The sequence below is a fragment of the Alosa sapidissima genome, chromosome 4 (genome assembly GCF_018492685.1).
Source record: "Alosa sapidissima isolate fAloSap1 chromosome 4, fAloSap1.pri, whole genome shotgun sequence".
Taxonomy (NCBI): Eukaryota; Metazoa; Chordata; class Actinopteri; order Clupeiformes; family Clupeidae; genus Alosa; species Alosa sapidissima.
The window spans coordinates 1,337,960-1,348,163 of NC_055960.1; the positions used below are offsets into that span (position 1 = coordinate 1,337,960).

The 10,204-nt window shown below is 40.9% G+C and overlaps 1 long non-coding RNA gene across 1 annotated transcript; it reads left to right on the top strand.

Moving 5' to 3' along the window:
* Positions 1 to 6,909: 6,909 nt before the first annotated feature.
* On the top strand, positions 6,910 to 9,916 carry LOC121706854. The gene is made up of 3 exons (XR_006031188.1): positions 6,910 to 7,053; positions 7,641 to 7,766; positions 9,846 to 9,916. It is a non-coding gene; the product is annotated as an uncharacterized LOC121706854 (long non-coding RNA).
* The last annotated feature ends 288 nt before the right edge of the window (positions 9,917 to 10,204 follow it).

Sequence of the window (10,204 nt, forward strand, 5' to 3'; positions counted from 1 at the left end):
ATAAACCTTGTTTACTGTCTTGTCCAGTCTTAGGCCTACTACACCCCATTTGTGGCCTGTACTTTGAGATGGTGGTAAACAGGTCTTGATTTCTCAACAAATTACTCTGAGCTCTCTGACTGATCAAACAACATAGCTTTTGTTTGCCATTGCAGACAGTTCAATGTCATCATGTGTCTTATACATTCAACCTCACCAACTTTGGCAGGTGTGTTAGGCACAATGTTCGTTTCCGGGGGGGGGGGGCAAGACGATGATGAGCTATGCACAGACACATTTGAAAGACATCCGTGGCACCCAATAAACGGATCTGGGCTTTTTTTTCAAATACGAGAAAATTAACGTTTGGTTCCCAGATCACGTCTCATTGAGAAGTGGTGGCGCTAGCCAGGCTAGATTTGAGGGCTTTCTGTTCCTGTTTATGTAAAGGTTTTACATAGGCTGAATAATGATAGGCTACACTGCATGTTATTAACCAAAAGCGCACGCTATGTGTCGGGTCAGATCGTGGGCCGGGTATCATTTAATCATAATTAATATGTGGGGGGGGGGGGGGCTTTAAAAAAACATATAGCCCAGGGGCCTCGGGTGGTATTAAGGCGCCCCTGTTCGTAGGCTGGGATTCCTCTCGGCAACAATTATGTTTAAAGGTAGTCTCCTGCTTTTTCAGAAGGGGCGGCAGGCAGGCTACTGACAGAGCGATGTACAGTGGCAGAGCGACGCACAGTGGCTGAAAGTGGTACTAAAGTTTCACGCAGCTTCACGCCGCGTAATGTGCAACTGAAGTGGCCATTTCAAAGTAATGCCCACTGTATGATTGATCCACCACAATCTAGTTAGGGCTACATCCATTCACTGCCCAACAACGTGATGTTCCTGGGTTTCCAGGATTTCGGGTCAACATAAAAAAACTAAAAAAATAAAATTAAACTTGCTGATTGATGGGTTCAGAACCAGCTGTGGAATATCTATTCTTGTCTCAGTTCAAATGTTATATTAAGTACACGTTAAGATCTTAAAAATAGCCAAGGCTACTCATTTTTTCTCCCCAATTACTCTTATCTTGCCTTATTTCTCCTCATTTCAAATGTTGCCTTTTAGGCTACTTGTTTTATCACTGATTAAACATTCACATTCACTCATTAAAAATTAAGCCTAGGCCTACAACTAGGCTCCATTTATCCATCCATCCATTCAAAAAATTAATAAATAAATAAATAAATAATAAATAAATAATTATATATATATATATACACACACACATACATACATACATAGCCTATACACGCGTTAAACAGTATGATGCTCCGGACCTTTGCTTGAGGAAATTTTCCGTAACTGGACCTCGCTGAAGGTTAATACCCCTGCTATTATAGGCCTACAACAGTCTGATTATGTGTGTCAATTCAAAGGCCTGTTATTTCCATTTTTGGATTAGACTAGCTGGTCTCTATGCTGTTTTCATGGACAGCAAGTTTCCGCTTCGTTCGTTGTTTTAAATAACATTGTTTGTTGCTTCTACACATGTCATCTCCAGTGGTTCAGTTTTACTTGCACAGACGCGCACATATTGAATGAACGCTGACACCACTACCCCCTTAATTGCATGTGTTTTTATTTGATAACACTAAATTAAGCAATATTTTCTAATCAGGAAAATGTTTAGTTTCTTTTTCTTTCGGTCCACGGTTCCATAATAGGCTATCATTCAATTGTGCTGCAAATTATCCACGGACTAGCACGCCTGCAGATCATGTTAAGTAGTAGAGTTTTGCCATGTTAACCTATGGAGACTGAGCTGAAAATGCAACTGTAGGCTATTTGGCAGAGGACAGATGTAGGTTGTTAGTGACAAAATATTAGCTTTTAGTGTTGAACGATCTCTTTGGCAGCTCACTGCGCCGGGATTAGTGTGTGCTTCACCTCACTGTGTGTACACTGTGCGCTGTGTGTGTTTCACTAATTCACGGATTGGGATAAATGCAGAGACCAAATTTCCCTCACGGGATCAAAAGAGTATATATACTTATACTTATACTTATACTTATACTTAGAGTAACAGGGACGGTGACTGGAAATCAGGGATAATGATGGGCATAGGGATGGGACTAAGAACAGAGACACAGATGGGAACACAGACAGGGACAGAGACGGGCACAGTGACTGGGATGGTGACTGGGACAGTGACTGGGAAAGACAACTCAGGAGAGACAGGGACAGAGAAGGGCTCGGGCGGAGGCGGAGCTGGCTCGGGCAAAGGTGGGGCCGGACAGTCAGAGGGAGGCGGGGCCGGGCAGACAGGCAGAGGCTGGGCTGCAGGCGTGGCGTTGGGCGACTGGGCTGCAGGTGTGGCGTCGGGCGACTGGGCACAGGAGCGGACTCAGCTGCAGGCACAGGAGCGGACGCCTCTGGGCTGGGCACAGGAGCAGACGCCTCTGGGCTGGGCACAGGAGCAGGCGCCTCTTGGCTGGGCACAGGAGCAACCTCACTGGAGGGAGCAAGGAGGGCCTACAGGCTTCTCCTAAAGTCAGTAGTCTGTGACAGCAACTTGGGTGCCACTGGAAGAGCCGCCAGCCAAGACTTGGAGGTGAGATTCCTCTCAATCAGAGTCACAGCCGCCAATTTCCTCTCCAACGATGTGCTGCTATGGAGGACTGCGTTTAATTTTTCAAAAAAGTAGCCGATCTGTTGAGGTTCCTCCCAGGGTGGTTCGGGGTCTGCTGGGTCCATCTTGGTCGGATCGTATTATCAGGGAAGGCGGATAGGACCCAAGCGCAAGACTCCACCAGGCAGAATTACGGACAAACACACTTTATTATTAACTACATTAACTTATTAAAAAAAGAAACGTTATATTAGTTGTTTATATTATATTTGTATAACCATGTAGTAACGTTTTTAGAACGGTATGCTGTGTTTATGTGCTTGAGAAGATGCGGTTGATGTTGCGCGCGCCAATGATGACATCTAGGTGCGCATGAACAATTCAAAACGTGACTGACAGGTGGTGGAAGGAGGAAGGCGCAAACAACATACACAGCCGCGGCAACTTAAAAGTAAGTACATTTTATCACACGGCAATGTTGTATTGTTACTTCTTTTACAACTTAGTGGGGGGTTTAAGTAACATTGTCTTGTTGGAAAAACACAGTATGAAACCTAACCTGTTAATACTACTGCAATGTACACCGTTGTTCAACCTTAACTCAATCTGTGGTAAAAACTAGCTAAGTCGACGTTAACTTAGCAGCCGCTAACAGTTGACATTTCTCAGCTAACTTAGTGTATACCTGGCTGGCTGGCAGTGGCTGCCAACATTATTGTCTAGGCTTAATGTTATTGTGTTCATTGAAATGGTTGAGTTGGTGTTACTAATGTTATCTGTTAGCTGTTATGAACATAACATTAATATGTTATCCGTCAATAAGTTCATGTTAACATAGCCTAATGTTTCTGTTATCTGATGTTTTCAAAATACCGGTAGGTTTATTAAGACGAGTCTACACAGCTTCTGTGCAACTTAATGTTGTAGCGTTGCTGTTTCTACCAAGTGAAGTCCCAGAAAGTAAAACACTCATATAATGACCCTCTCCAGTCTCAGTCAAAATATGTAGCCACCCACCTCAGTAATGTTAAATTAATCTTTTTTCTCTGCCCTATCTCCACACCATGTCTATCTGCCTATCTCTACATACAGATTCCATCCAGAATATGGCCCACCCTGTGGAAAAGGACCTCTGAAAAGGGATGTATTATCCACTGCAAAACATGAAATGGCACCTGTGTTTGTGTCAATATGTGATGTGAAATATGGTAAAGCTTGGCTATGGATTTCAGTGATCATTGTCCTGTGGGCTGTATTAGAGTATCAAAGTCAAAGTCAAAGTCAGCTTTATTGTCAATTTCTTCACATGTTCCAGACATACAAAGAGATCGAAATTACGTTTCTCACTATCCCACGGTGAAGACAAGACATATTTTACCAATTTAGGTCCACAGACAAACATAACATTCAAGTAAACAAAAAAGTAAGTAAATAAGTAAATAAGAGGGCACATATAATAATGAAAAAATAAGAGCAGCAAAATGTGGTTGAAATTGTGCATAGACAGTCAATAAAAATACTAGTGCAAATTCAGGCCAATAAAAGGCTTGGGTAGTTCTGTTTGACCTAAGTAAGAAGAAAGTGGCATAGTGGTGCAAGTTATGTAAGAGCAGCAGAAGTGTTGTGTTTTCAGGACAACAACACCAGTTGTAAAGTGTACAAGTGTGCAAGTGGAGTAGTGCAGGCGGCCATTTTGGGTCCAATGTCCAGGATGTTATGTAGCTGAGGGTGGAGGGGGGAGAGGAGGGAGAGAGTTCAGCATCCTTACGGCTTGGTGTATGAAGCTGTTGGTGAGTCTGGTAGTGCGGGAGCGCAGGCTTCTGTACCTCTTCCCAGAGGGCAGTAGATCAAACAGATTGTGAGCGGGGTGACTTGCATCACTCACAATTTTGGTCGCCTTGCGGGTGAGGTGGGTGGTGTAAATGTCCTTCAGGGAGGGGAGTGAAGCACCAATAATCCTTCCAGCTGTGTTCACTATGCGCTGCAGGGCTTTCCTGTTGTATTCAGTGCAGCTTCCGCCCCACACAGCGATACAGCTGGAGAGGATGCTCTCGATGGTGCCTCGGTAGAATGTGGTCATGATGGCTGGTGGAGCACTTGCTCGCCTGAGTTTCCGCAGGAAGTACAGGCGGCGCTGAGCTCTCTTCGCCAGTGATGCAGTGTTGGTGGTCCAGGAGAGGTCTTCACTGATGTGCACCCCCAGGAATTTGGTGCTGTTCGCTCTCTCCACCACAGCACCGTCGATGGTCGATGGAGTATGTAAATAAGAGATCTTTTAAAATATTTGATGAGCAGGCATTTTTACGTGATCTACATGCCAGTGACCTTACTTCTTTAAATCTTATTCCAGATGCTGAACTTGCATTGGAATACTTCCAGACTAGTTTAACACCTTAGCAGATAAACATGCCCCTTTTAAGAGATTTAGGATAAAAAATAGATGTAACCCTTGGTTTAGTCATGATCTAGGTGAGATTATTTCTCAAAGAAACAAAGCTTGGGCATTGGCAAGATCCACTGGTAGTGATGGAGATTGGCAAACATTCAGACATTTTAGAAATACATGCACTTACTTTGTGAAAAGGGCTTAATCTACCTATTATGTGAACAATCTGTCTGACTGTGGTAGCAATCCAGCGAAATTCTGGAAAGTGATTAAGTCACTTAAAGGTGTTTCTTCAACCACTCTTCCCCAACAAATTATGTTGGATTCTAAAGTGGTAAATGAGAAAGTGGAGATTTGTAATGCTTTTAATGATCACTTTATCAAATGTGGTACTCTATTTGATCAATTGAACAATGCGGATATGGCAGAGACACAAGTCCATTTCAGTGTCACTAGTCCTGAAGAAGAGAGGTTTTTATTTTCGAATAGGCCTAATAACCCTTCCTTCTCATTTAGACCAGTAAACCAATCTGAGGTTCTCTATGGACTGTGTAATTCCAAGTGTATGAAAAGCTCTCTGGGAATCAGCCCTAGTGACCCCTTTACATAAAGGAGGAGACCCAAGTGATTTGAATAACTATATGCCAATCTCCAAGCTTCCATGTTTAACTAAGATGTTAGAATCCTTTGTAAATGAACAGCTTTGTTCCTTTTTGTCATCATATTCTATATTAAGTCCTTATCAATCTGGGTTCAGAGCTGGCCACAGCACAATTACAGCAGCAACTGCTGTAGTAAATGATATAGCTACTGTTGACAGTAAGAAACATTGTGCAGCTTTGTTTATTGACTTGTCAAAGGCTTTTGACACCGTTAATCACAGGTTATTTCTTGAAAAACTCTTTTGGTCTAGATGAAGTTTCCTTTAAATGGTTTCAAAACTACCTCTCTAATAGAACACAGTGGGTAGATGTGACAGGATCAAACTCAGAGCCATTGAGACTAAATAATGGTGTTCCACAGGGCTCAATTTTGGGACCACTGTTGTTTACATTGTATATCAATGACATCTGTGCTTCAATAGAAAATTGCATTTCTATGCAGATGACACAATCCTTTATGCCTATGCACCATCTGTAGAGCAAGCAGTGCCATATCTTCAATGTGCATTTGATTGTGTGCAGAAATCCTTGTTGCAGGCAGCTCACTGCGCCGGGATTAATGTGTGCTTCACCTCACTGTGTGCTGAGTGTGTTTCACTAATTCACAGATTGGGATAAATGCAGAGACCAAATTTCCAGGATCAAAAGAGTATATATACTTATACTTATATATAAATAGGCTATAAGATGCCACCTGCCACATGCCATAACATACTTATAAATAGGCTATAACATGCCACCTACAACATCATCATGTTCTGTCTGTCTCTCTGTTTCTCTCACAATCTAGAATACCTTTGGTATAGCCCTAAATTAAATGCTAGACACAGCCTAAAGTTTGGTTAATATGGTAAATCTATTTGCAGATTTAATACCATGAGAAATGTCCTAAGCACAAACAACAGTGTTTAGTTAAAAGCTGCCTCATCACATGATGCTTTTAGTTCATGAAGGACAACTAGACTGACCACAGACTGATTTTGCACTTTGCATTTAAATTAGAGCTCAGACTATTTTACTCCTTGTGTGTATATTAATTGTAATGTTTGTTGTGTAATGTGTACAACATTATAAAGTGCTTTATGGCAGTGATACAGTATATAGTGTGACTGTGTGCCATTGTGTACTGTTACATATTACAAGAAGCCCGGTACCATATTACATGATGTATCGGTTAACGATACATCTGTATGCATGTCACCTGCCTGAAGTATTATTTCTAGTAAACTTTTGTTTTATTTTTCAACAAACGGTCTGGATCTTCTACACACGGGTCTGGTTCTTCTACACACGGGTATTGCACAGGTCAAATGATCCCTCTACCAGCAGCAGCAGCAACACCACTACCTCATTACCATCCCCATCATGAGCATCAAGCTACTGACTGAACTGTGGCCCAGGTAAACATCGCATGTATTCTCGGTAACAATTTAAAGGGGAAATCCAGTGTTAAATGGGTTTTAGTTAAGTAAGACCATAAGCTGGAGTCATGGACGAGGGGTGACCTTATCCAGACCCGAAGCATTCAAACTTAGCCAATTTTTACCAATTCTTCCATAAGACTATTAGTGCTATTTAAGACTCGATAAGTCTATCGACAAACGTGAACCTCGTGTTGTTGACGGAAGGAGGACTGCGCGTGAGCATTAAAAAAAAAACTACTACAATTCATGGTTTGAACCAGCTTCTTTTCCCATGCGCGACACACTGCCCTTTTTGAATGCTTGTGCGCACAGTCCTCCCTCCGTTGATAGACTTATCGAGCAGAGACGGTTAACTATGGAAGAATAGGTAAAAACTGGCTAAGTTTGGAATGCTTCTGGTCTGGATAGGGTCACCCCTCGTCCATGACTCTAGCTTATTGTCATACTTAACATATGTAAAACCCATTTAACACCGGATTTCCCATAATAAAATCGTTATCTGCAACCTGCTGTTTGGTAACAATGCTTATTGTGTGTATGTGTACATTGGTCATTTTGTTTAGGTTCAAATGAGACCCTTGACAACAATATGCCAACACCAAGTAGGATAATGCAAGGAAGATAACATGGCAGTCTCTTTCTATCCACTGCTACATCGGGAATGTCACAACTCATTCCAATAAAGATTTGTGAGTATATGTGATGAAGACAAAAACAACCCTTTTGGGCCTGCTATACCTACACAAAGTCAAAGTCAAAGTCTTCTTTATTGTCAATTTCGTCACATGCCAAGAGATACAAAGACATCGAAATTACGTTTCTCACTATCCCACGGTGGAGACAAGACATCATTTTACCAATTAAGTCCACAGACAAACAGAACATTCAAGTAAACAATAAAAAGTAAATAAGAGCAGCAAAATTGGGTTGAAATTGTGCAATTGTGCATAGACAGTCAATATAGTAGTGCAGGCCAATAAATGGCTGAGGTAGTTCTGTTTGACCTAAGTAAGCAAGTGGCATAGTGGTGCATAGGGCTTTGACTTTTGCCCAAAAATCTTATTCGAAGTTCGTTTGTTTATTAATATTAAAATTCGAATATATTCGAATATGTATTAATAATATTTTAACCATTAAATGTCTTCAGTAAGACCGATATTGGTATCAAACTTAAGTTCTATTTGTTCTGTCCACCAGAGGGCAGTGTATCAGTCAATGACAATAGACTACGTGCACGAAAGGCTGAGTATTTATGCGTATGTCAAAATTGTTATTATTGAGCATAGGGCTGGGCAATAAAACGATAGCGATATGTATCGCACATGTAATCGATATCAATAAAAAATACGTTCGATAGAACATTCATAATTAAAAGCAACACACACCTGCTGCCTTATGTTGTCCATAAATAAAATAGGCTAAATATATCTTGCATTGTAGTATGTCAAACTCTACCAGAGTAGGCGGTAGAAGTAGGCCTAACGTTACCTCAACACAGACTCTCCTTGCCCCGTGCACTCTCTCTCTCTCTCTCTCTCAACAGGCGCATCCCTCCTCAGCATGCACATGTAATCCAAACATTAATCGTGCAAGACGACTGGCTAAATTGCTATTAAATCCGGTTAGCATCATTAGCACGCTGCACGAATTTGTTCAAAACTACTGCATTCAAATTGACTGCTAAATTCTAATCATCTCAATCCCAATGCAAATGGAAAAGTATTTTCCAAGACTCAAACGGGCCTGTCCCAAGGAGAAAAAGTATTCAATTGAAACTTAAACACACGTGGGGAAACTGAACAGTCTAACCATAGACTATGATAAACTAGCAAATTAAGCTAACGTTACTTTGTTTACAATATTTCCAGGCTTCAACCAGTGCTGCTTTTCATTCAGACTTATCTGCACATTTATTTATTTGAGTGTTTTTAATGATTGTGTTGCCATTTCTTTTCCCTGTTTGCTTTGATTGATAACTAAGGTGATTAAAATCAGAGGAAGGTTAAGTTTAAAATAAAAATGTCTATGTGGGAGCTGAGCTCACTAAGCGCGAACCAGCCAGGATGCTAACCTACAGGAGCCCAGATGGCCAATAATAGCCTTGCTAATGAGCTCGCGATTTCACTTCAGAAGGCGTGAAAAAACCTCGGAATCTGAATTGAAAACAACGTTTAGGCTACAACCAAATACATTTACAAAAAAATATTTCCATAGGCTACAGGTTCGAATATTAAGAGATCCCTAAAATTCGTTCGAATATCTTTCATTTTTAAAATAATCGAATTATATTCGAATAACGAAGTTTGGAGTCAAAGCCCTAGTGGTGCAAGTTATGTAAGAGCAGCAGAAGTGTGTTGTGTTTTCAGGACAACAGGACAGCAACAACAAGTTGCAAAGTGTGCAAAGTGTGCAAGTGTACAAGTGGAGTAGTGCAAGCACGCGAGACCAGACTGTGCTGGAATGTCTTGATGGACTTACTGTGCCTTACATTGCCTAGAACACATTAACTGTAAGATAAATAAGTGAGTTTAACGTTGAGATAAAAAAAAGCTAATATTTAAATTAGCTGCTGTTAGGCCACTGTTAGGAAAAGATGACAAAAATGTTATTCACATTGTTTTTACATACAATTTATTTGTTTGTTTGATATTTTGCACCCAGTGTTCTCCACATAATTTAATTGTATTTGTGGTGTTAGCTGCAGCAGGGGGGTTGCACTTTCTGGGGGCACAATGGAAGTATAAGGTCTGTTTTTATTTAACTTGCAGATCGGCAGAAAGAGGACCGCAGTGGAGGACTGAATGCAACTGAGGAATGAAATAAAAGTTTGTGCATACAGTGCATAATAAAGAAATGCATTTTCCATTCAAGGACTCATCTAATAAATCAAAACAATTTGATACCCGAGTTTGTATGTTTATTATAAATCAAAAAACAGATTTTTTGGCATAGCCTACTGTGATGGTTATTTTAACGTTCCAATAACGTTTTCACAACCTAAATGTAACATTGTCTTAAGGTTTTCTCAAGGTTTTTTAATCCACATGGTTAGGGGAATGTTACTGCAACCAAATAGTAACATTCTTTAAAGGTTGCCCCTAGGTTATTTCATTTCAGTGGTTGGGGG